At 44.6% G+C, this 23,692-nt stretch overlaps 1 pseudogene; it reads right to left on the reverse strand.

Moving 5' to 3' along the window:
• Nucleotides 1-20,371: 20,371 nt before the first annotated feature.
• On the reverse strand, nt 20,372-20,735 carry LOC138390357 (transmembrane protein 208 pseudogene; annotated as a pseudogene).
• Nucleotides 20,736-23,692: the final 2,957 nt, after the last annotated feature.

Below are 23,692 nucleotides of genomic sequence, written 5' to 3' on the forward strand. Positions count from 1 at the left end.
CCCCCTCTGTCAGATAGAGGTAAGAAAGCCTACACTGGACAGGGTTATTACAACAATTCTGTGAAATGGCACCCAAGCACCTGACAGAGTCTGAGCCACAGGTGCTCAATAGATGTCAGAACCGGCATGTCTGCCCTTCTGACTTGACAGACAGAAACTTGCACTTGGCATTCAGGAGCAATCACAAGGACCTCTTGAAGCGACCCACCAAGGCTCTCCACACAGCCTGAAGCTGATAGAGTGGCCTTACTGCTGAATTTGGAAGGAAAGAAAAATGCTAAAATAAGGTTTAGGCTGAGAAGCTTCTGGACCAACAACTGCTCATTAGAATGTGTTTTCCACTTTGGGCTTTCAGGCTGATCCTAACTCAGATCAAGGTTCCTGGGCAGCTGGAATGGGCATGGTCTGACAGAGCCCCCAGCAGATAGAACCAGGCATGAAGGGACAGAGCTTCCAAAAGGCAGTCCTCAGACCCCATGCACCTGGATCTTTCTGTAAGAACCACCCATCGGCAGCACCAGCCAGACCCAGACACGTGCACTGATCCATCCATGTTGGAGGCTGGTTTTGGTGGGCTTGCTTCAGTCACACCCACAGACAGGGACAGAAAGGCATGTTGGTGGGGAGACCTTTGGGCCATCAGCGCTCTCTCCTGCTATTTGAAATGGGGTTGCAGCAGGGCTGGAAGGTGGTTCCCACTGTGGTCGCCTCCTTCCTCTCTGTGGCACATGCAGACCTGAAAATAACCAGAGAGGGACTGCAAGCTGCCAGCCTGAAACCGGAAGGCTCCAGAGAGCCCTCAGCTTAGATAGGAGAGCTTAAAAGAGGAATGTTGAAGTCAAGAACAGGCAATTCGGACCCCTCTTGGCCTCTGCACAAAAGTAGACCTGTCCCTCTCTAATCCACTGATGGAGGCAGATGCTCTGGAGTCATACAGACTCCAGCTCTGCCACCCCAGCTCTGCCACTTGTTGGCTGTGTGACTCAGGCGTATTACTTAACCTCTCTGAGCCTCTTTTTCCTGATTTAAGGTGAGAGCAATGATATGCAAATTATTAGTGTTGTGGTTCACATTAAAAGATCTGGTCCATCTTTATTTTCCCAGCCTCATTTTCTGCATCTCCATGACTTGCATATAATTATATCTCTACAATATTACTTACGGCATGTCACCTCCATGCCTTTGTTAAAGCTGTCCCCTCTGCCAGGAATTGCCTTCCTTAGCCTACTTACCCTTAAGACTTGGCTCAGATGTCTACCCCAGGAAGCTCTCTGGTCTCTTTCCTACTTTCCTGGAATCCCATGACCCACAGATCAGATTAGGTGACCAGTCTCTGTGCTCCCTCAAAACCCCATGCTGACTTTGTTTACCACTTTGTCTTGCCTGCCACACCATAAAACTCATCCCTGTATTTTCACTGCTGAGCAGGGCCTTTGTCTGGGAAATGTGGCCTCCCCCAGGGTGGATTCTGAGCAACCTCTTTGACCTCATTCAACCCTGCCTGAACTCTGCACCAAGTGGAGGTTCAAAATTCTTAGGCCAGCATTCTAGGCTTTACTATGAAAAATACTGATAAGGAAGGGAAGAAAACATACCGTACAGTTGAGCCTGACCTGCCCTCACACAGATAGCAGAAGGAACGTCAAGGACTTTAATCACCTGGACCAGGGCACCTCTCTCAGGTATCTGCTGCTTACAAAATGCTTTCATATACACAGTCTCCTTTGAACTTCCCAACCCTGAGGACTGGGAAACACTGCCCCCAATTTTCAGATGAGTAGAGTGAGGCTCTGAGAGGTAAGATGACTTGTACAAGACTACATAGTGGGTGACTGGCAGTTCTAGGGTGAGGTCTGGCTCCTGGCCCAGGGAGGGAGATCTCAGTGGGACCAGGCACAAAGATACTGCAGGACATGTGTCTCCCCATCGCCGCTGGCACTCGGGGTACATAGTCCGTGAGGGGAGAACAGAGGAGCAGAACCTGGCATTTGAGACACCCTCTACCCAGGCCTCCCAGACTCCCTCTCCTGGTGTTCCTGCAGTTACCCTCCAGCTCCCCTAGGGGGGGAAGCTCTGGGCTGACACTTTCCCGCTCCCAAGTCTTCTCTCACCCTCTCACCCTCTTGCTGTTAACCTGAAGAGATTAAGCTTCTTTCTTAAAGTTTGCCAAAGACAGAGGTCTGTGGGAGGTCCAATAGAATAACCATGTAGGATAGTTTTGAATCCAAAACGAATTTAGTCACCATCTGCTCCTCCTCCCTCACTTCACAGATAAGGAAACTGAGGCCTCAAGAGGTGAAGTTTTTGCTAAAGATGGTACAGGCCGTTGGTGCCAGAGCTGGTCAAGACCCCAGATATCCGGACTCAAAGTAGGCTTTTTTGATTCCCACCCTGCCCCCACCCTCCAGGCTTGGGCTTATGTGTAGGGGCCATTCCCAACTGCAAGAGTTTGTACCCTTTGTTCTCCATTCACCTCGTGAATCTGTCTTTAGGGTCCATGATGATTCTGAGAAGTGCAGTGGGGTGGGGTTGGACTGATGGGCAGACCCCTCCCCTGGCCTCTGGCTCCTGGCTCATCCATAATTACAGAAAGGTGCTCCTTCTTCTCTGCAAGCTTCCCCTCACCCTTTCTTATCAGCCTGGGAGGGCAGAAGAGGTATAATAGCTGGGGGCCCCTCTGATCAACAGAACTCAGAGTCCCTGGCCCGTGGCATTGCCCAGAGTCAGGCCTCAGCCAGGGCCCGTTGCCCTCAGTGTGACTGGGGAGAGCTTTGCTTTCACAGTGGAGGAAGGCAGCATCCCCAGCTCTGGCAAAATAACAGCCAGGCTCCCCCCATTCACCATCCACAGCAGAGTTCAATACATTTTCTGTTCCACTTTCCCATTGCATCATCAGCTGAGTTTACACCCAGAAAAGGGATTTTTAGCACAGAAAGGGGTTATAAAAGTTTCTCCCCTTGCAATGTTTATAGAATCTTATGATTTTGTAACTGCTAAAGAAAATCACAATTAAAATTAAGCATAGAATTGCGTGTGATTCAGCAGTTCCACTTCTGGGTATAGTCACAAAAAATTGAAAGCAGGGACTCAAATAGATATTTGTACAGCCATATTCACAGCAGCATTATTCATGATAGCCAGAAGGTGGAAACAACCCAAATGTCCATCAAAAGATGAAAAGATAAACAAAATGGGGTACGTACATACAATGGAATATCATTCAGCCTTAAAAAGGGAGGAAATTCTGACACATGCTACAAGATGGATGAACCTTGAAGACATTATGCTAAGTGAAATAAGCCAGACACAAAAGGACAAATATTGTGTCATTCCACTGATACAAGGTACCTAGAATAGTCAAATTCATAGACAGAGTAGGATGGTAGTTGCCAGGGGTTGGGGGGAGGAGAGAATGGGAAGTTATTGTCTGACGAGTATACAGTTTCCATTTTGCGAGATGAAAAGAGTTCTGGAGATGGAGGGTGGTGTGGCGGCACAATAAATGTGACTGTGCTTTAATGCCACCAAACTGTGCACTTAAAAATGGTTAAAATGGTAAATTTCATATCATGTATATTTTACCACATTTTTTAAAAAGCATCACAATTATAAGATTAAACATACTAGGAGCTTGAAAATCCAGATATATGAAATAGATGCTTTATTGGATGGGTGGGAAGGAGAGATAATTCATATTATTAAAGTTATCTTTAAATTTGTCTTGAGCTTCCTTTAAAAGAGTGGACTTTTTTGGTGCAATATACATTTTCATTCTCTGTACACGGACTCTAGAGCTAGACTGCCTGTGTTCACATCTCAGCTCTGCCACTTACTAGTTGTCTGTCTTTGGACAAGTTGCTTAACTTCTCTGTGCCTCAGTGTTTCCATCTGTAAAACAGGGAAAATAGTACCCTCAGAGGTCTCTTATGAGAATTAAATTAGTTAACATATGTAAAATGTTTATAACAGTGCCAATATACTGTAAGCCCTATCTGAAAGTTTGTTAAACAAATGTAAATAAGTAAACTACCTCAGAACTTATTCTTTCTATACAAGAGTCCATCCAAATGTTTTTTAATTATAGCTCATTATATTACCAGTAAAATAAGCAGGTTGAAATACAATTTGCTCATTAGATGTTCTCTGAGACCCCTTCCAAGAAGCTCCATGGATTTAACAGTATTATGGATTAGAGAACCACTTACGGCGGGTCCTCCAATGACATCATTTTGGTCAATGTCTCGTTATAACATTGATAAGAAAAAAAATCTATCCCCAGCCCAGCCAGGGCCACTGTCTGTGTGAAGTTTGCGTGTTCTCTCCATGTCTGTGGGGGTTTCCTCCACGTAGTCCGGTTTCCTCTCACATCCCAAAGACGTGCAGATGTGTTAGGTTAATTGTCGTGTCTAAATGGTCCCAGTCTGAGTGAGTGTGGGCATGTGTGAGCAATAGGATGGCACCCTGTCCTGGGCGGGCTCCTGCCTTGTGACTTGACCTGTCCAAATACACTGTGGCCACCCACAACCCTGACTTGGAATAATTAGGTAAATAATTTTCTTACTTGTTTTTATTAATGTGTCTTAAATGTATATATATTTTTATATATTATATAGTATATATATTTTATATATTGTATATATTTATATATACATTTAAATGTATAAATATATGTATGTATTTATTTCAATGTGTGATACTGGAAGTGTTTGGGGTCTTTATTTAGAAGTTTGGTGATGTTTTTGTGACCAGCAATATACAGTAGGAACTTAACTCTTGTTTATGTTAATTAGCCTGTGGGAAAATTAGTTTCATTATACTTCATTTCACTTAAAGTCACAGCTTTCAAGAACCGATGGGCCGGGCGCGGTGGCTCACGCCTGTAATCCTAGCACTCTGGGAAGCCGAGGCAGGAGGATTGCTTGAGCTCAGGAGTTCGAGACCAGCCTGAGCAAGAGTGAGACCCCCGTCTCTACTATAAACAGAAAGAAATTAGCCAAACAACTAAAAATAGAAAAAATTAGCCGGACATGGTGGCATGTGCCCGTAGTCCCAGCTACCTGGGAGGCTGAGGCAGGAAGATCGCTTGAGCCCAGGAGTTTGAGGTTGCTGTGAGCTAGGCTGACGCCACGGCACTCTAGCCCAGGCAAGAGAGGGACTCTGTCTCAAAAAAAAACAAAAAAAAAACAAAAAAAACCACCTATGGAGGAGGTTAAATGAGGACGTACTCTAGTAGAAGACTTAACAGTTCCAGACGGCTTTGGTTCTGCCGTCCACAGTAATCTCTCGTCAGAGCCGGGGCCCCTTCATGTAATACCCCTGCCTGTCATTTCACCGTTCCTGGAAGATATCCCCAACTTGGATTTCACAAGTGCACATGAGCTATTTGCTCTTGCACTTCGCAGCAGAGGCTGCATTACGCTCCGGATTTTTGCAGAATTGGAGTTGAGTAATAATTAGCCTTCACATTGCTTATCACTTGCTCCATTTGCATCCATTAGCTGGCTCTTTGGCAGTCGGCTGTATATGTATGGCTATTTATGTGTGGACACACATGTGTTAGCAGATTCCTGAGCCAGACTGCCTGAGTTCAAACCCAGCTGTGCCACTGGCCAGCTGGGTACCTTGGACAACTTCTGCAATTTTAGCTAAACTTCACTTTCCTTATCTATAAAATGAAATAGTAAGAGTTTCTACTGCACAGGATTAACTGAGAAAACTGTCCAAAGTACTTACCACAGTCCTGGCAGTAAATGTACAATAAATGTTAGCTTGATAAGGATAATAATCTGCACCTATGGTAACCATACCCGTCCCAGGGAGTAGAGGAAGAAGGTGGATGTTACTTGTAATCTATATTTTTCTGTTAACTAAAATTTCCCTCCAAGGAAAAAACCTCATTTATATTAACCATTTTCATGAGTCTCTCTTCTAACTATATTATACAATTTTCTGGCCCATAAAATTGGTCATGCTGAACATAATTTTATTAAGTTTGAAGCAATACAGCATAAAGATTAAAAGGTTTTGAGCTGGCTAGAATCAAAAAGTCAGATAATAACAAGTGTTGGAGAGAATGTAAAAAAACCGGAAACCTCAGGCCAGGCCTGGTGGCTCACACCTGTAATCCTAGCACTCTGAGAGGTTGAGGCGAGTGGATTGTTTGAGCTCAGGAGTTCGAGACCAGCCTGAGCAAGACCGAGACCCCATCTCTACTAAAATAGAAAGAAATTATATGGACAACTAAAAATATATATAGAAAAAATTAGCTGGGCATAGTGGCACATGCCTGTAGTCCCAGCTACTCGGGAGGCTGAGGCAGAAGGATTGTTTGAGCCCAGGAGTTTGAGGTTGCTGTGAGCTAGGCTGACACCACGGCACTCTAGGCTGGGCAACAGAGTAAGACTCTGTCTCAAAAAAAAAAAAAAAAAAATTGAGAACCTCATCTATTGCTGGTAGGAATATAAAATGGTACAGCCACTGTGGAAAACAGTCTAAAAGTTCCTTAAATGATTAAACATAGAGTTACCACATCACCCAGTAATTTTACTCCTAAATATATACTCAAAATAAATACAAATATATGCCCACACAAAAACTTGTACATGAATGTTTATAGCAGCATTATTTGCAATAGCCAAAAGGTAGAAACAGCCTGTATGTCCATCAATATGAGTGGATAAACAAAATGTAGTATATCCATACAATGGAATATTATTCAGCCATAAAAAGGAATGAAGTACTGATACATGCTATAACATGAATGAACCTTGAAAACATTATGCTAAATGAAAGAAGCCAGTCACAAAAATCCACATATTATATGATCCCATTCATATGTAAGTCCAGAATAGGAAATCTACAGAACAGAAAGTAGATTAGTGGTCACTTAGAACTGTGGTCCCCAACCCCCATACCTGGTCTGTGGCGTGTTAGGAACCTGGCTGCACAGCAGGAGGTGAGCAGCAGGCAAGTGACTCATGTCACTCACGTCACTCACGTCACCACCTGAGCCCTGCCTCCTGTCAGATTAGTGGCCGCATTAGATTCTCATAGACCCTGGAAACCCACTGTAAACTGCACGTGCAAGGATCTAGGTTGTGCGCTCCTTATGAGAATCTAATGCCTGACCATGTGAGGTGGAGCTGACGCGGTGGGGAGTGGCTGGGGAGCGGCTGCAAATACAGATTATCATTAGCAGAGAAGTTTGACTGCACAGAGACCATCATAAATCAATTGCTTACAGACTCATATCAAAACCCTATCAGTGGCCAGGTGCGGTGGCTCACGCCTGGAATCCTAGCACTCTGGAGGCCAAGGCGGGAGGATCAATTGAGCTCAGGAGTTCGAGACCAGCCTGAGCAAGAGCGAGACCCGATCTCTACTAAAAATAGAAAGAAATTATATGGACAACTAAAATATATATATACAAAAAATTAGCCGGGCATGGTGGCGCATGCCTGTAGTCCCAGCCACTTGGGAGGCTGAGGCAGGAGGATCGCTTAAGCCCAGGAGTTTGAGGTTGCTGTGAGCTAGGCTGACGCCACGGCACTCACTCTAGCCCGGGCAACAGAGTGAGACTCTGTCTCAAAAAAAAAAAAAAAAAAGAAATTAACTGGACAACTAAAAATATATAGAAAATTAGCCAGGCATGGTGGCACATGCCTGTAGTCTCAGCCACTTGGGAGGCTGAGGCAGGAGGATCGCTTGAGCCCAGGAGTTTGAGGTTGCTGTGAGCTAGGCTGACGCCACGGCACTCTAGCCCAGGCAACAGAGTAAAACTCTGTCTCAAAAAAAAAAAAAACAAAAAAACCCTATCAGTGAGTGTCAAGTGATAATGTAATAATAATAGAAACGAAGTGCACAATAAATGTAATACACTGGAATCATCCCAAAGCCCTCCCCCTCCCCCCTGTCTGTGGAAAAATTGTCTTCCATGAAACCAGTCCCTGGTGCTAAAAAGGGAAGGGACTGCTCGCTTAGAGCTAGGGAGGTAGCGATGAGGGAATAGGTGAGAGATAGCTAAAAGTTACGGGATTTCTTTTCAAGGTAATGAAAATGTTCTAAAGTTTTTTTGTTTTGTTTTGTTTTGTTGAGACAGAGTCTCACTCTGTTGCCCGGGCTAGAGTGCCATGGTGGCAGCCTAGCTCACAGCACCCTCAAACTCCTGGGCTCAAGTGATCCTCCTACCTCACCCTCCCCAGTAGCTAGGACTACAGGCGCACACCACCGCCACACCCGGCTAATTATTCTATTTTTAGCAGAGACGAAGTCTCGCTCTTGCTCAGGCTAGTCTCAAACTCCTGACCTCAAGTGATTCTCCCAGCTCAGCCTCCCAGAGTGCTAGAATTACAGGCATGAGCCACCACACCCAGCCCCCAGTCTTGGTTTCCTTATCAGTAAAGCAAAACCAACAGTAGGACCAAAATCATAGGCTGGATGTGAGGATTAAATGAGATAATGTACATGGATTGCTTAACACAGTGCCAGGCACATACTATTAATTCGGCATATTTCTGGGAAAGATCATTGCATTTTTAACAAATATTTTTGGATGGCAGCCATATGCTAAACTTTGAGTTTGGCAAGACAACAAATTCAAATATAAATAAGACACAGATGGCACCGCTCTCATCTAAGGCTAACACCTCCAAGGACCCCAGCCCTCCTGTCTTCTTTAGAACCTTAGGCCATGACTTACCCCTTTCTTCTTCTGTGTTGTCAACCTCTCGATTTCCAGTGGGTCCTCCTCACTGGCATTTCACATGTCCTAGTCTCTCCCATCCTGAGAAACACACAACTTTCCCTGTGCTTCATGTCCCTTTCCAGTTACTTCTCGACATCCTTTCTGCTTGTAGCCAAACTTCTCACTATAGTAATTGAAAGAGTAGAATTTACTGGCCACCCCTCCTTCCTTGCCTCCCATTCCCTTCTCATCCCACTAACCTGCATTCTACTTCCGCCCCTCTCCTGAAACTGCCCTTTTTAAAGACATCATTCGTTCTACAGCCCTTTGTTGAGGCCTTCTCTGAAACACTGTCCTAGGCACAAGACAACAGCAGTGACCAAGACCAAGTCCTGCCCTCACGGAGCTGGCATTCAAATGAGAAAATTAGTACCCACAAACAAACAGACAAAGGAAAAAGATAATCTCAGATGATTCAAGCACTATTAAGAAATAACTCCTGGCTGGGCACAGTGGCTCACACCTGTAATCCTAGCGCTTTGGGAGACTGAGATGGGAGGATCACTGGAGCTCAGAAGTTCAAGACCAGCCTGACCAAGAGCGAGACCCCGTCTCTACTAAAAATAGAAAAAAATTAGCTGGACAACTAAAAATATATAGAAACAATTAGTCGCACATGGTGGCACATGCCTGTAGTCCCAGCTACTAGGGAGGCTGAGGCAGGAGGATTGCTTGAGCCCAGGAGTTTGAGGTTGCTGTGGGCTAGGCTGACGCCAAGGCACTCTTGCCCAGGCAAAAGAGCGAGACTCTGTCTCCAAAAAAAAGAAAGAAAGAAAGTGCCTGGCACAGAGTAGACACTCAATAAATAATTATCAACAAATGAAGGTGCATGACCTTATTCAAGGTCCTTATTTAGTAAATGTAGAAGGAGGAATGAAGTCCACATATGAAAAACCGACAGCTAACATCATACTTAATGGTCAAAGAATAAAAGCTTTTCCCCCTGAGATCAGGAACAAGGCAAGGATGTCCACTTTTGCCATTTCTGTTCAACATAATATTACAAGTTCTAGCCAGACGAGTTAGATAAGAAAAAGAAATTAAAGGCACCCAAATTGGAAAGAAAGAAGTAAAATTATCTCTGCTCACAGATGACGTGATCTTATATGTAGAAAACTGTAAAGATTACACACACATACAGTCATACACAGAGTTAATAAATGAATTCAGCTGAAGGACACAAAATCAACTTGCAAAAATCAGTTGCATTTTCATACTCTAGCAATAATAATCAGAAAAAGAAATTAAGAAAACAATTCCATTTACAATAGCATCAAAAAAGAAGTAAAATAGGCCAGGTGCAGTGGCTCACTCCTGCAATCGTAGCACTCTGGAAGGCCAAGGTGGGTGGATCGTTTGAGCTCAAGAGTTCGAGACCAGCCTGAGCAAGACCGAGACCCCATCTCAACAAAAAAAAAAAAAAAAAAAAAAAAAAGAAAAAGGAAGAAATTAGCTAGACAACTAAAAATGTATAGAAAAAATTAGCTGGGCATGGTGGCACATGCCTGTAGTCCCAGCTACTCGGGAGGCTGAGGCAGGAGGATTGCTTGAGCCTAGGAGTTTGAGGTTTCTGTGAGCTAGGCTGACGCCACGGCACTCTAGCTCGGGCAACAGAGTGAGACTCTGTCTCAAAAAAAAAGTAAAATACTTGGATGTAAATTTAACCAAGGAGGTGAAAGACTTGTACGTGGAAAACTACAAAACATTTCTGAAAGAAATTAAAGAAGACCTAAATAAATGGAAAGATATCTTGTGTTCATGAATTAGAAGACTTAATGTTGTTAATATGAGCATACTATCCAAAATAATCTACAGATTCAGTGCAATCCTTATCAAAATCCCAGCTGCAATTTTTGTGGAGACAGAAAAACTCATGCTAAAATTCTTATGAAATCTCAAAGGATCCTGAATAGCCAAAAAACCCTGAACAAAAAAAGAATAAAGTTGGAAGAGTTACACTTTCTGATTTTAAAACATGCTACAAAGCTACAGTAATCTAAACAGTATGGTCCTGACATAAGAACAGACATACAGACCAATGGGATAGACTAGAGAGCCCAGAAATAATCCTCACATCTGGTCAGTTTTTTTTCTTTTTTCCTTTTTTGGATACAGAGCCTTGCTTTGTCATCTGGGCTAGAGCGCAGTGGCACGATTACAGCTCACTGTCACCTCAAACTCCCAGGCTCAGGTGATTCTCTTGGTTCAGCCTCCCAAGTAGCTGGGACTACAGGCGCGCGCCACCACACCCGGCTAATTTTTTCTATTTTTAGTAGAGACGAGGTCTCACTCTTGCTCAGGCTGGTCTCAAACTCCCGGCCTCAAGTGATCCTACCACCTTATCCTCCCAAAGTGCTGGGATTACAGGGGTGAGCCACTGAGCCTGGCTGATTTTTTGTTTAAAGAGACAGGGTCTTGCTATGTTGCCGAGGCTAGACTCAAACTCCTGGGCTCAAGCGAGGGATCTTCCCACCTTGGCCTCCCAAAGTGCTAGGATCACAGGCAGGAGCCACCACACTGGCCTGAGATTAACATTTAAATCAGCAGACTGAGTAAAGCAGATGACCCTCACTAATGTGAGTTGTTCTCATCCAATCAGTTGAAGCTTGACTAGAACAAAGAGGCTGACTCTCCCCCAGTGTGAAAGAATTCTTCCTGCCTAACAGCCTTCCAGCCCAAACATTGGCTTTTCCTACCTTTGGACTCAAACAGAACATCAGCTCTTCCAGGGTGTCGGGCCTGTTGCCCTTCAGACTGGAACTACACTGTGAGTTCTCCTGGTCCTCGGGCCTTTGGACACATGCTGGAACTATGCCACTAGCTCTCCTGAGTTTCCAGCTTTCTGACTCACCCTGCAGATCTTGGGACTTAGCAGCTTCCATAATTGCATGAACCAGTTCCTTATAAATGAGATACATACGTTCTGTTTCTCTGGAGAACTTTGACTCATACAAGCAGGCAGGAATGGAAGTGAGAAAAAAAATGGTCATCATTAAGGATTTGAGAGTTTGAGCGCTCCTATTGAGTTTGAGGGCAGCAAGTTCATAGCAGAGTTAACCTCTAGCTGGGTCTTTTTTTTTTTTTTTTTGAGACAGAGTCTCACTCTGTAGCCCGGGCTAGATTGCCGTGGCCTCAGCCTAGCTCACAGCAACCTCAAGCTCCTGGGCTCAAGCAATCCTCCTGCCTCAGCCTCCCGAGTCCCTGGGACTACAGGCATGTGCCACCATGCCCGACTAATTTTTCTATATATATTTTTAGCTGTCCATATAATTCCTTTCTATTGTTTTAGTAGAGACGGGGTCTCGCTCTTGCTCAGGCTGGTCTCAAACTCCTGAGCTCAAACGATCCTCCCGCCTCGGCCTCCCAGAGTGCTAGGATTACAGGCGTGAGCCACCGCGCCCGGCCTGAGCTGAGTCTTAAAGGTACCATTTCCATAGGTAGAGATGGAAGGGTTGGAGAGACAAGGGAGAAGATAGAGAATATTCCCAGCAGAAGCAACAGTATAAGCAAAGACATAAAGACAGGAATATTCTGGCTGCATTCAAAAAATAATGCATCTCATTACTATAGCACTTTATAGTTTATTCTTTCCACACACCATATTGAGTCATCACAGAGGAACAATAGAAAATTGGGACCAAAGCAGATAATAAACTTGCCGAAGGACCCACACAGCTATTGTGGGACCTCAGTTGCTATTAATATCTCCCACCCGCAAACTCGTGGCCTCTAGAATTAAGTACAATCTAAAGACACTTTACAGTCTGGCCCCAGGACACCTTTTCTTCTTCTTTCCCATAAACTCTCTCCAAATATGCTGTGTTTCAGCCAAAGGTTTGAGATTTCCAGATAGAGCCCAGGAACCAGAAAGCCACCTGGGTTTAGGTGGCAACTGATGTAGCCAACTCGAAAATGCCAAATCCCAAATGGCCAGCAGGGAAAGCTGAGAAGCAACGCAACTTGTTCCACAAAATCCTTAAAAGTCTCATGAATTGGCAGCTCCAAGGCCCTCTGGAACTGAGCATGTGTCTCTACGCGTGCGTGTGTGTAAGCAAGGAGGACTAGTGAAAGCTGTTTGAGAAGCTATCAGAGCTCTAGCTCTCCCCTCACCCTCACCACTGGGGAACTACCCCACCCTCACTCCCACAGAAATCTGCAGGTTTATTCCCTGCACAGGGCAAACAGAGGGCCTCTGACCTGGGGGGCACCAGGCACATTTGAGCGCATACCTGTGGTTTCTAACCTAGGGAATTTAGGGACTGTGTATGCTGATTGCATATACGAATGTTCAGTGGCCAGAAGGCCGGGAGCCAGACCTTTTCCCTCCTGGAAGGAGGTTGGTAGGTTCTTCTCCGGGCACTGTGACTAGCTCAAGAGGAAAGCACTGAAGGTCCGGACGCTTGGGGATTCCCCAGCAAACATCCCCATCCAGATACCCGCCACCACAACTGACCTTGTGGTCAGCCGGCCAGCGTCTTGGTCTTTCCCTCTGCTCCTCCACGCCCCTCCCCGCCTGGCCCTCTGCACTGGGAAGAGCCCAGTGAGCAATATCCCACATGCCTTCTGACTTCCAGTTCGTCTGGCCAATGTGGAACCCAGGAAGATGGCCGGAGGGAGGAGAGATCAGGGCATTCGCTCCTCTGGTTCCTCTCTTACAAGTCACCTCAGGCTGCCTTGGTTACAGCTCCTCTAACTCTCTGTCTTTGTACTTGGCCATTTTGTAAATAAATCCTCCTAAAGTTATCCTAATTTGAATGAACCATATGTTTACCATAGAGACTTACCTAATATTTTCCCTTCTCATAAATAGTCAGCTAAGGATCACCAGACAGCCGGAAAGAAAACCTCAGACACAGAAGATAAAAACAAACAAGCCAGGTGCAGTGGCTCACACCTGTAATCCCAGCACTCTGGGAGGCTGAGACTGGAGGATTGCTTGAGCTCAAGAATTCGAGACCAGCCTTGGCAATATGACAAGACCCTGTCTCTACAAAAAAATTTTAAAAGTGAGCAGGGCATGGTGGTGCAAGAAAAATAGATGGAAAGAAATAGTCAAAATAATTCAAGAACATTTCTCAGAACTAAAGAACATGAGTTTCTGGACAGCAAGAACCACTGATTGCCCAAAATAAGGGATGAAACTAGACCCACACCAAGAGAACACTGAAGACAAAGAAAGATTTTACAAACTTTCAGAGAGAGAGAAAAATTATCATCTCGAAGGACCAATGTGCCAGTTATCAATTTACTGCTTCTCAGCTCTAACTTCACCCTTTAATACCTTCTCGGTGACAACGAATGCGATCCTTTGTGAGCATTTCTCCTTTATAGTGAGCACCATGTTAAGCTTTCTAGGTAGGATGCACTGGAGGGATTTTGCAGGAGGAAGGGGCTTTGTCTGCTGGTTCCAGCAGCTGCACCACGGGGCAGAGGGGTGGGTGAAAGGCTATCTTGGAGTGGTTTGCCCCAGACACGCAGCCAGCTGCCCTCACAATGAGCCTTGGACCCTTCTGACGAGGACACTGCCCACTGCAGACCTGCCACCCCAGCGCCCCACTCTCTCTGCGTGCTGGCTACCGGCTGTGGCTCACCTGTGCCCCAAAGAGGTGCTTCCTGCTTGCCCAGCAAATGTAGCCCAGCTCTGGCCCAGCAAACCAGCAAATTTCTCTGCCAACTACTGGGCTACAGTTTCACCTTCTCCAGTGAAGTCTGAACCCCTGCATTGGGCAGGGTCCCCCTTCCAAATGGATTCTTCCTTGGATATTTCCCTCACCCCCTTGGGGGCCATAGAGAGTCCTCTTACAACTTGTAGCTGTCCTAATAGCACAGTTTAAAACTTCTTTATAGTGAAATTCCCCATTTAAATCACTGCATGGTTTTAAGCCACCTGATGGAACCCGACAACCAGGAATCAGTATGGTTTTTTTTTTTTTTTTTTTGAGACAGAGTCTCACTCTGTTGCCTGGGCTAGAGTGAGTGCCGTGGCGTCAGCCTAGCTCACAGCAACCTCAAACTCCTGGGCTTAAGCGATCCTACTGCCTCAGCCTCCCAAGTAGCTGGGACTACAGGCATGAGCCACCATGCCCGGCTAATTTTTTTGTGTATATATATTTTAGTTGTCCATATAATTTCTTTCTATTTTTTAGTAGAGACGGGGTCTCACTCTTGCTCAGGCTGGTCTCGAACTCCTGACCTCGAGCGATCCACCCGCCTCGGCCTCCCAGAGTGCTAGAATTACAGGCGTGAGCCACCGCGCCCGGCCGTGGAATCAGTATGGTTTGGTCTGGACAGCAGTACTAGCAGAAAGAAGGCAATGGAGCAATGCTTTCAAAATCGTGATGGGAAAATGTTGCCAACCTAGAATTCTGTACCTGGGCAAAATATGAATCAAACGTGAGGACAGAGTAAGGATGTTTTAAATAAGCCCCTGCGAGCCTGGAGCTTCATACAAAAGTGTGGTCAGAACAGGCCTGTGGGAGACAGAGGAGGGGAAGGGAGCAGCGCCCCCGGCCCACGGGGCCAGGCAGGAAGAACAGGCCTGTGCCTACCTGTGCACGGAAACGCGTGCACCTCTGCAGCCGCAGGCAGCCCACTGTGAACAACCAATCATTTCCTCGCTGCTTTCAGAGTCAGGCTTTCTCCTCCAGACATGCTTAGTTGTGGTTTGTGAACTGCTAGGCTCAGGGGGACTTTCCAGTGCCTTCCTCTCCCCACCCTCTGCCCTCAGGGTTCCCAAGTGAAACAATCAAGTCCTTACTTCCGCTTCCAGGCACCACACCCCATCCTTTTCCTGGAGCTTCACCCCCAACAAGGCGATGAAGGGAGAGGCGGGGAGGGGAGTACAGGGGAAGAGCTCTAGATCAGTTGAATACCTTGACAAGTGAATAAACTGGAAGTTGACCCCATTATTGTCTTTGAACCACAGGAAATGGTAACAGGGAAGAATGACTCCAAAAGCCATTGAGTTGGGCTGGGGCTGGCTCTTTTTCACCTAAATCCCCTGGGGCTCTGGCTTAGTTCCTGGCTAAGGCTGAAGTGCCTTGGCAGAGAAAAGGGTTTCGCAGAAATCACCCCAGCTCTTCTCTCTTGCTCCATCTCTTGCCACTTTCTCCTTATTGTCTGGGCTCCAGCCACAATAAACAATGTTCTTACAGGCCAGGCATGGTGGCTCACGCCTGTAATCCTAGCACTCTGGGAGGCAGAGCCAGGTGGATCGTTTGAGCTCAGGAGTTCGAGACCAGCCTGAGCAAGAACAAGACCCCATCTCTACTAAAAAATAGAAAACACTCGGCTGGACAACTTAAAATATATATAGAAAAAGTTAGCTGGGCATGGTGGCGCATGCCTGTAGTCCCAGCTACTCAGGAGGCTGAGGCAGTAGGATCGCTTAAGCCCAGGAGTTTGAGGTTGCTGTGAGCTAGGCTGACGCCACGGCACTCACTCTAGCCTGGGCAACACAGTGAGACTCTGTCTCAAAAAAAAAAAAAAACAATGTTCTTACAGGCAAGAACATTGACTTGATGGAGCAAGTGGAGCTCTTGACCTGGGCTCAGGCTTAAAGGGCCCTGAATGACTCACTCACGAATACAAACACACACACATTTATTTAATACACTCTGCTCCTCTGCCACTTGGGATCAGGTGCCTTTTGCTGACACAGAGCAACCCCACACTTAAAACTCTACTCATCTGCTCACAAGGAGTGGTGGGCACTGTGGCTGCGCATGTAAACACACTCCCCATGCCCAGTTCCAGGGATGGGCCCAGGTTGATCTAAGCCAGTCAGGGGACCTCCCTCTACCCCACACATGTACCCCTCACCATGCACAAACAGGGCACAGCAATTCTTTTTTTTTTTTTTTTTTTTTGAGACAGAGTCTTTCTCTGTCACTTGGGCTAGAGTGCTATGGCGTTAGCCTAGCTCACAGCAACCTCAAACTCCTGGGCTCAAGCAATCCTTCTGCCTCAGTCTCCCAAGTAGCAGGGACTACAGGTGAACGCCACCACACTCAGCTAATTTTTTCTATTTTTAGTAGAGATGAGGTTTCACTCTTGCTCAGGCTGGTCTCGAACTCCTGACCTCAAGTGATACTCCCGCCTCTGCTTTCCAGAGTGCTAGGATTACAGGTGTGAGCCACCAGGCCGGCCCCTTTTCATTCTTGATATTGGTAATTTGTGCCTTTTTTCAAAAATGTTTATGAATCTTAGTCCTTTTCTTAGTCCTTTCAAAAAGCCAACTTTTGCTTTGTTAATTCATACTACTCTGGATTTGTTTTTTATTTGACTAATTTCTGTTTTTTTGTTTTTTTTTTTTGTTGAGACAGAGTCTTACTTTGTTGCCCAGGCTAGAGTGAGTGCCGTGGCGTCAGCTTAGCTCACAGCAACCTCAGACTCCTCGGCTTAAGCGATCCTACTGCCTCAGCCTCCCGAGTAGCTGGGACTACAGGCATGCGCCACCGTGCCCGGCTAATTTTTTCTATATAGATTTTTAGTTGGCCAGATAATTTCTTTCTATTTTTAGTAGAGATGGGGTCTCGCTCTTGCTCAGGCTGGTCTCGAACTCCTGACCTCGAGCGATCCACCCGCCTCGGCCTCCCAGAGTGCTAGGATTACAGGCGTGAGCCACCATGCCCGGCCTGTTTTTAAATATATTATTTCTTTCCTCCTACCTTCTGTGGGTTTATTGGCTATTTTTTTCTAATTTCTTGAAATTGATTATTCTAACATATTCATTTAAAGCTATAAATTTCTCTCTAAGCATGGCTTTAGATGCATCCCATAAGTTTTTTGTTTTTTTTTTTTCCCCCGAGACAGAGTCTCACTCTGTTGCCCAGGCTCGAGTGCCATGGCGTCAGCCTAGCTCACTGCAACCTCAAACTCCTGGGCTCAAGTGATCCTCCTGCCTCAGCCTCCCAAGTAGCTGGGACTACAGGGATGTGCCACCATGCCCAGCTAATTTTTTCTATATATTTTAGTTGTCCAGATAATTTCTTTCTATTTTTAGTAGAGATGGGGTCTCGCTCTTGCTCAGGCTGGTCTCAAACTCCTGAGCAAAAACGATCCACCCGCCTCGGCCTCCCAGAGTGCTAGGATTACAGGCGTGAGCCACAGCTCCCGGCCTCATCCCATAAGTTTTGATACATTGTCATTTCAATGTTATTCAGTTCATTCCTCAACTGGAAGTGCAAGAGAAAGAGAAATTTTAAAAATAATGTCATTCACAGGAACACTAATACACTGCTGGTGGGACTGCAAACTAGTGCAACCCCTGTGGAAAGCATTATGGAGGTATCTTAAACAGATTCAAGTAGACCTGCCATTTGACCCAGCAATCCCATTACTGGGCATATACCCAAAGGAAAAAAGGTCATTCTGTAACAAAGGCACGTGTACCCAAATGTTTATAGCAGCACAATTCACAATAGCAAAGATGTGGAAACAACCCAAATGCCCATCAATACATGATTGGATTAGTAAACTGTGGTATATGTATACCATGGAATATTACTCAGCTATAAGGAATGATGAAGATACGACATCTCTATGGTTCTCCTGGAGAGAGTTGGAACCCATTATATTAAGTGAAGTATCCCAAGAATGGAAAAACAAGCATCACATGTACTCACCAGAAAATTGGTTTCCTTGATCATCACCTAAATACAAATCTGGAAACGACACCAATTGGACATCAGACTGAGGTGAGGGGTGGGGGAGGGGATGGGGGTATGCCTACACAATGAGTGCATTGCGCACCGTTTGGGGAGTGGTAACACTTGAAGGTGCTGACTCGGGAAAGGGGGGATGGGGAAAAAAATATGAAACTATTGTTTTTAACTTGCACTGTTCACTTAATAATTTATCATGAATATTTCCCATATTATTTCATATCATTGTACAAGAAATAATGTATACATTATGAGGACATACTGTATCTAACAAGATATACTGTTAGACTCTTTGATTCTGTAAAATTAAATTGAAAAAAAAAATAGTATTATTAAAACATTTAATAAATGCACAAAAAAAAAATAATGTCATTCAGTTCAAATTATTTTCTTATTTCCTTCGTGATTTCTTCTTTTATTCATGGGTTATTTAGAAGTATATTGCCTAATTTCCAAACATTTGTAGATTTTCTAGTTATCTTTCCTAATTTTTTTTTTTTTTTTGAGACAGAGTCTTGCTTTGTTGCCCAGGCTGGAATGTGGTGGCGTCATCATAGCTCACTGCGACCTCAAACTCCTGGGGTTTGAGATCCTCCTGCCTTGAACTCCCAAGTACCTAGGACTACAGGCATAAGCCACCACACCTGGCCCTAAGAGGAAAATTTCATAATGATAACAAAACCAGAAATATATAACTCTAAGTTATATGTACTTAGTAATACAGCCTGAAAATGTACAAAGCAAAAATGGACAGAACTAGGCTGGGAGCAGGGGTTCACACCTGTAATCCTAGCACTCTTCGAGACCAACCTGAGCAAGAGTGAGACCCTGTCTCTACAAAAAATAGAAAAATTAGCTGAGTGTCATGGCATACACATGTAGTCCCAGCTACTCAGGAGGCTGAGGCAGGAGGATTGCTTGAGCCCAGGAGTTTGAGGTTGCTGTGAGCTAGGCTGACGCCACGGCACTCTAGCCCGGGCAACAGAGTGAGACTCTGTCTTAAGAAAAAAAAAAAAATGGACAGAACTAAAAGGAGAAAAAGACAAGTTCCAATCACAGTAGGACATTATAACACAGTTCACTCAGTAATTGCTAGAACAAGCAGATAAAAACATCAAAAAGGATCTAGAGAGGCTGAGGAGAAAGGATTGCTTGAGGCCAGGAGTTAAAGACCAGCCTGGGCAAGACCCTGTCTCTTTAAATTAAAAGAAAAAAAAAGAAAAGAAAAGAAAGGCATTCTCCTCTTTATTTCTAGTAATACTTCTTGTCTTAAAATCCGTTTTGTCTGGCCGGGCACGGTGGCTCACGCCTGTAATCCTAGCACTCTGGGAGGCCGAGGCGGGTGGATCGCTCGAGGTCAGGAGTTCGAGACCAGCCTGAGCAAGAGCGAGACCCCACCTCTACTAAAAATAGAAAGAAATTATATGGACAACTAAAATATATATATACAAAAAATTAGCCGGGCATGGTGGCACATGCCTGTAGTCCCAGCTACTCGGGAGCCTGAGGCAGGAGGATCCCTTGAGCCCAGGAGTTTGAGGTTGCTGTGAGCTAGGCTGACGCCACGGCACTCTAGCCCTGGCAACAGAGTGAGACTCTGTCTCAAAAAAAAAAAAGAAAAAAAAAAAAAATCCGTTTTGTCTAACGGAAGTGCAGTCTGACAGCTTTCTTTCAGTTGCTGTTTTCGTTGCATCTCTTCCTTCCTTTTGCTTTCAACTCTTCTGTATCCTTGTAGCCAATATGTGTTTCTTGTAAGTAGCATGGGTTTTAATTTTCATGCAATCTGACAGTCTTAGTCTATTTTTTTCTTTTTTTAGCCACTTTCTAAGCCATTTCTTCAAAAATCCTATACCTCAGACTGCTTCTGGCGCCTGGATGAAGCCCTCCTTGCTCCAGGAATGGGGGCCGTGCAGCCTGATAGAGCCACCCAGGGCCCAGAAGCCTGTGGCCACACTGTCAATGGCTAGAACCACTTCCTCTGCTGCCGCTCCTGCCAGTGCCACCATTTCTCATTGTGCTCTGGTGCTGGGGTACCACTGTCTGCCACGAGCCAGGGGCCCAGCACATCCACCCGCAGGCAGGCCCCTTCCTCACAGAAGGCTGCCCGTGGCACCGAGCTCACAGAGGGGTAGCTGGCCCCTTATGCAGCCAGACTTTAGTCCAGGGCCATCCAGGCCCCAAATGAGCAGATGAGTAGAAGAGCAAGGTCACAAGGCAGTAAATGACATTGGCCTCAGTTTGATTCACAGAGAGAACTTCAGAGTCTCTCTGTTCTCTTCAAATATCTGCTTCTTCCCTCTCATGCCCACTTTGCCCTTGGGCACCATGGTGTGATGCGTGTGCCCAGCTAGGGAAAGGCGGGAGAGCTACCCAAGAAACCACGGTCAGTAGGGAGCACACGCACACGCCCTGCCCGTGCAGACCTAAGTCACCAGGGCATGGGTTTGTCTTTAATTAGAATATTGTGTTCTTTATAGTGCATGTGATTACTGATATATTTGAATTAAAGTCTTAACATCTTATCATTTGTTTTATGTTTATCTCACCTTTTCTGGGTTTTTTCCCCTCTCACTTTTGCCTTCTTTGGATTAATTATTTTTCCATTTTATTTCCATTCCATTATTATTCCATTTTCCCAAGCATTCAATTCTTTTTTTTTTTTTTTTTTTTTGGAGACAGAGTCTTGCTCTGTTGCCCGGGCTAGAGTGAGTGCCATGGCGTCAGCCTAGCTCACAGCAACCTCAAACTCCTGGGCTCAAGGGATCCTCCTGCCTCAGCCTCCCAAGTAGCTGGGACTACAGGCATGTGCCACCATGCCCAGCCAGAGCAGCAATTTTTAAATCTTGGCTCCAAGACCCCTTTATACTGTCAAAATTCATCAAAATTCAGAACTTTTTGCATCAAAGGACACTACCAAGTGAGTGAAAAGACAATCCAGACAATGAGAAAGAATATTTGTAAATCATGTATCTGATAAGGGTTTAGTATCCAGAATGTATAAAAAATTCTTACAACTCAACAACAAAAAGGCAAACAAAATGGGCTAAGGACTTGAATAGACATTTCTCAAAAAAAAAAAAAAAAAAAAAAAAAAAAGATGTACAAATGGCCAAAAAGCACAGATGTTCAAATAGTCGTTAGGGAAATGCAAATCAAAGCCACAATGAGAAACCACTGTACATCCATTAGGATAGCCATAATAATTATTTTAAAAAGGAAAATAATAAGTGTTAGCAAGAATGTGGAGAAGTTGGAACCCTCAAGTGTTGCTGGTTGGAATGTAAAACAGTATGGCTGCTGGGAAAAACAGTTTGGCAGTTCTTCAGTAAGTTAAACATAGAATCGCCACATGACCAGCAATTTCACTCCTAATATACAACCAAAAGAATTGAAAGCAGGTGTTCCAACAAAAACTTGCATACAAGTGTTCATAGCAACGCTATTCACAATAACAAAAAGGTAGAAAAAAAGCCAGGGGCAGTGGGGCACACTAGTAGTCCCAGCTACTCAGGAGGCTGAGGCAGGAGGATGGCTTGAGCCCAGGAGTTGCTATAGTGCACCATGATCACACCTGTGAGTAACCACTGCACTCCAGCGTGGGCAACCTAGTGAGACCCTTTCTCTAACAAAAAAAAAAAAAAAACAACTTTTTTTAATAAATTTTTTTTAAAAAAACAGGTGGAAACAATGCAGATGTTCCTCAACAGATGAATGGATAATCAAATGTGGCATATTCATACAATGGAATACTATGGGCCATAAAAAGGAATAATACATGCTATGATACGGATGAACTTTGAAATTATGCTAACTGTAAGAAGCCAGAGACACAAAAGGCCAGATGTTAAATGCTTCCATTTACATAAAATATCCAGAATAGGCATACCTATAGAAACAGAAAGCAGATTAGTGGTTGCCAAGGAATGGGGGAGAGGGGAAATAGGGAGTGACCGCTTTATGGTTATGAAGTTTCCATTTGGGTAATGAAAGAGCCCTGGAACTAGGTAGTGGTAATGGCTGAGCGACATTTTGAAAGTATTTAATGCCACTGAATGGTACATTTTAAAATGGTTACGATGGTAAATTTTATGTTATATGTCTTTTACCACAATCTAAAAATTACTGAGGATGCCAAAGAGCCTTTGTTTATGTGGATTATATCTAACAATATTCACCATATTAGAAATTATGGTTGAGAACTTAAAAATATGTATACATTAATTCACTCTGAAATAACAAACCATTACAGATATTTTTTTTTATTTTTGTTTGTTTATGTTTTTAAAAAACAGAAATAAAAGTGGGATTGCTTTACATTTTTTGCTTTTACTTTAATGTCTGGACCATAAAACAGAGTATGACTCTCATGTCAGCTTCTGTCTTCAATCTGCTCCTAAATGATGTTTTAGTTGAAGTATATGAAGAAAGTTTTGCCTTACACAGATATGTAGTTGGAAAATGGAGTATTTTCATAGCCTTTTCAGATAATTGTGGATTTTCTTTTTTGATGTAAAACTCAACAATTGGCAGTTTCTTTTTCTTTTTTTTTTTTTTTTTTTTTTGAGACAGAGTCTCACTCTGTTGCCCGGGCTAGAGTGAGTGCCGTGGCATCAGTCTAGCTCACAGCAACCTCAAATTCCTGAGCTTAAGCGATCCTCCTGCCTCAGCCTCCCGAGTGGCTGGGACTACAGGCATGCGCCACCATGCCCGGCTAATTTTTTTCTATATATATATTTTAGCTGTCCAGGTCATTTCTTTCTATTTTTAGTAGAGACAGAGTCTCACTCTTGCTCGGGCTAGGTAGTTTCTTAAAGACTAGTGTCACTGTGGAATCTGAAACCAAATTAATAAAATTTTCACATTCTTTTTATTATTATTTATTTTTTATTTAATTTAATTTTTTTTTAGGCTGGTCAAGTGAAGCAGTGGTTTGTTTTTTTTTTTAATTTGAGATGGGGTCTCACTGTGTTGCCCAGGCTGGAGTGCAGTGGCTATTCACAGGCACAATCCCACTACTGATCAGCACGGGAGTTTTGACCTGCCCCGTTTCCGAACTAGGCCGGTTCACCCCTCCTTAGGCAACCTTGTGGTCCCCCGCTCCCAGGAGGTCCCCATATTGATGCCGAACTTAGTGCAGACACCTGATCAGCATAGCACACTACAGCCCAGAACTCCTGGGCTCAAGCCATCCTCCCGCCTCAGCCTCCAGCCTAGCTGGGACTACAGGCATGCACCACTGCGCCGGGCTTCATATTCTTTTTGTTCATTAAAATCCATTGTTCTA

Source organism: Eulemur rufifrons, chromosome 8 (genome assembly GCF_041146395.1).
Source record: "Eulemur rufifrons isolate Redbay chromosome 8, OSU_ERuf_1, whole genome shotgun sequence".
In the NCBI taxonomy this organism is placed as follows: Eukaryota; Metazoa; Chordata; class Mammalia; order Primates; family Lemuridae; genus Eulemur; species Eulemur rufifrons.